General features: G+C 35.7%; 1 pseudogene; it reads right to left on the bottom strand.

Moving 5' to 3' along the window:
• Positions 1 to 1,755, bottom strand: part of LOC101586945 — a 2,669-nt pseudogene extending 914 nt beyond the window's left edge.
• Positions 1,756 to 4,049: the final 2,294 nt, after the last annotated feature.

Genomic DNA, 4,049 nt, shown 5'->3' on the forward strand with positions numbered 1-4,049 from the left:
TTCTGCCTATAGTATAAAATGCCAATATACATATCCTAGATGCTTAACATTACTTTTGTAAACTAACTTACTTTCTGTTATCTGCCCCAGGCTTTATGTATCTAAAGTTTCTTGATCCATGTTCATCCAATTTATAATTTTTATATATATTATCTGGCTTGGTTCCCAAAAGCTTTTTAGTAAAAATGGCTACCAATGACCATTCTGATTGTTAAAACTGTCCTGTATCTGTCCTCTTCAGTTTATTTCTTCCAGAATCTCACAATGTTACATTATGGAAGGTATCCTAGACCTGCTGCAAATCATATCACAGGTTGTGATAGCAAATGTTTTAGAGCTTTAAGTGATACAACCAACACACTGTGACACACATGCCATAAGTTTGCATCCACTAAAGGTGACCCATCCCTGACAAACAGAAAATGCAAGGGGTTCTCAAAGATGTCTCTTGCGGGACATGTCCTCTCAGCCTTAAGAAAGCATGGATATAAACACTTTTGCCAATAATTTCACTTTGTTGGTCAATCAAGGCAAATGTAGTAGTTGTCCATTGACAATGAAAGGAATTAAAACACTGAAAACCAAACAAAGAATAACTTAACAGCCAAACTCTGCTTAATGTCATGCAACAAAGGGACTCCAATTAAAGACATCTTAGTCAGTGATTATAAGAAAGGATGAAACCTTTTAGTATGGGCCATTCTTTGCTCCCCAAGTGTCCCAAACCTTCTTTTTAAAAAGATATGTGAAAAACTCCTTATTGTTTAAAGATAAAAGTCTTCACTGGGCCAGAAAAGAGAAGCCTTGTCAGAACTGCAGCTGAAAAAGTAAGTTTAAACTTTGTTCATGTGCTTCCAGAATATCTTTAGGCTGCAAAACAATCGAGGAAAATGACATTCTTAAGGTAACCCTTCTTAATATCCTCAAATTGTGATGAAATACTCAATCCCTCATCTTAATGATTTTAATTAATGCATAATGCATAATGATTTTTCTTTTGGAAACCCGGTTCTTTTGTCTCTTTTAGCACTGTATTCTGATCCAAATAAACTCTTAAATTTTCACAGATAGATATAGATATAAATATATAGAAAGATAGATAGATATAGATGTAGATATATCTTTGTATATATTCTATTTCTCATTATAACTTTTTCCATCAAGATCATACTTTTACTTTCATTCAAGTCACTCATTTATCATTTCCCATTAGCTATTAAATTTTTAGTGTTTCAAATTTTATAATTGCTTAGAGGGTCTGCCTGCATGCTAGAGTAAAACCAATGTACGGAAAAAATTAATCTACTCTTCCCAGAAATTTTCAGATTTGGCTTTTGTTTTATAAAATTGTGTTCATTTATTACTATATAATTTAATAAATATTTCAAGATTAAAAAAGCAATTTCAAAGCATTTTGTAGAAGTTTAAGTTTGCCTGCATAATCATAGACTTTAAAAATATGTATTTGTTTTCTTCCATGGACATTAGCATTTAAAGCTTACATGTGTCCATCAAAACACTCAAACCATATTTTAATGTTCAACAGACCTATCACAGAGCTTTTGAAATGTTGGTTTCACAACCCCTCAATTTCAGTGTCCTCAAAGATAAACTTATCTGTATTCACATGGTCATATACGTTTACATAAGTTTTAAAAATATGCAATTTAATCAAAATTACCTAAGACCCTGGTGAATACCGTTATAGACACTCTTGGCCAATTTACTCTCATTTGAGATTGAAAAGACACCCATCAACCATTATCAGAAGGAAATTACTCTAGGCAACCTACAATTTGGAAAAATCACTTTTGCAAATTTCAACAAAATTATTCAGAAATTTTAAACTCTTGGGTTGATAATGCATAAGAATATTAAGTTAATTTAGTAAAGACCTGAATAAAAATGAAGGAAAATTAATGTAGCCAAAACAAAAGATATAATGAATTGGAATAATTCTGACATTCAGATGTTCATTGCAATAAAAAAATGATTTAAAACTATTCCAAAGCAGTAACTCACAAAAAGAAATAAATTTTTAATGCAAATAATTACCAGGATTTTGCATTGTTTCATCATTTAACTAGTGAAGCAGAGTGAACCTCATAAATCAGTTGGGAAAACACTTGAATTTCTTGTTCAAATGACATGAAATAATGAAATAGACAAGGATGCTATAAGCTTGGTAGGTCTTGGGCCAGAAAAGCAGCAAGTAAGTGGCTAAATGAAGTCCAGGACGATCTAATTTGAAGTACTGCAAAAGAAAACTTGAAGTACCACTAAGTCTACATATCGCTAATGAAAAGTGGTAATTACAATTTCCTAAACTTTGGCAAATTTCTAAAGTATTCTTGAACTTTCAAATAATATGAACTGTTAGGGAATGTGAAAACTGCTGGATATTTTAAGGGAAAGTAATGAATTAGCATTTTTTTTCTGCAATAAAAATTGTTGTTATATGAAGAATTAAAAGAATATTAAGCCAAATATTTAAAGGCAAAGTATTACAGAAAGTAGTAGAAATTAATTAGTGAAAATTTACTTTTGGTATACTTTTTTTTTTATGTGTGTAGTACAGGGTCTACAGGGTATCACTGCATAGATTAGACTCATAGCAATCCTCCTGTTTTTAGCCTCCCAAGTGCTGGGATTACAGGCGCACACTACCAGGCCCAGTCTCAATCTCCTTCTCCATGCATTGGGTTTGTGTGGGGGGGGTGGCTGGGCCTACACAGCACGCTGGGAATCGAACCCCAACTGCTGTTCTCTGCCTAAGCAGGTGCTTTAGTCCTTGAGCTATCTGGCCAACCTTTTTTAAATGCTGGTATACTTTCTCACGTTGGTGATATTTGCTAGTGTTCATATTTAATTTGATATAAGGGATGATAATCTCAGCACCTGCTCCTTTTATGACTGATTCTGCTTTTCTAATTTTTTCCTCCTCTTTTTTGCATTTATCCTGCCTCTACATTGCTATAAACTTTAATGGTCACAAAAGTAAATTTGCATTTGATTTCGACCATTTTGCAGACTAAACTGGTTGTGTTAAAAACAAGAATCCACTGAGAATAGTAAAATGTGAAAACTGCTATTTTTGCTTTAAAATGTGTGAGATGATTTTAACAGTGTATTTTCCAAGGAAATTGAATTCAGACAAAATTATTTTCTAATTTTTTTTCTGTGTTTAGGGAATTATCTACAGGGTATTTAGAGTATCACTACCAGAAGGGACTCATAGTGATACACCTGTTTACAACCTCAAAAAAGCTGGGATTACAGGAGTGCACCACCATGCCCCGTCTCAGTTGGCATCTCAGCACACCCCAGAGGTGGGGCCTGCATGGCATATCTGTGATCAAACCTCTGGCCCCAGCACCTGCTTGCAGGCACTTTAATCCGCTGAGCTATTTGGCCGGCCCTAGTAACTGTTACTTATTAAAATTCAGAAAAACATCTAAACTGAAAAATACTTTTAAATAGGCAGTGGTTGTTTTAAAAATTTAATTTATGAAAATACACAGCAAATGCCAACTCTGTTTGGATCACACTTGAGTAGCTACAAGCACAGTGCAAAAAGATATCTCATCTCCTTTTCATAGGGTTTGGGAAGAACATAAGAACAAGAAATGTAATTAATATTCCTCACAATGAAGAAAATAGGCTGGATCATATGATACAGCAAGAGAACCTCCTGAAGAATATGAGCTGTGGCACAACTGATGAATAAGAAGGATGTGGAAAAAACATCCCCCAAAAACAAACAAACACAGCACAGCTCAGAAAAAGCCTCTCAAGAAAAAGCAAGTACTGAGGATTTTCTGCCGACTTCCGGGAACCCCCAGACCCAGTCCTAGCCCAGGTCCGGTGAGTGTGTGGAGAGCTTCCTACTACCCTGCACTGGCGGGACCAGTCCCAGCCCAGGCGCAGCCTGGGCCGGACCCGCTACCACCCCCTCGGGCCGCTCCCCACTACTCCACCTTACCTGCCCCACCCCTCCCGCAGAGTAGGAATTTCTGCCGAGTTCTGGGAACCCCCAGACCCAATCCTAG

Source organism: Octodon degus, unplaced genomic scaffold (assembly GCF_000260255.1).
Source record: "Octodon degus isolate 3935 unplaced genomic scaffold, OctDeg1.0 scaffold00097, whole genome shotgun sequence".
Taxonomy (NCBI): domain Eukaryota; kingdom Metazoa; phylum Chordata; class Mammalia; order Rodentia; family Octodontidae; genus Octodon; species Octodon degus.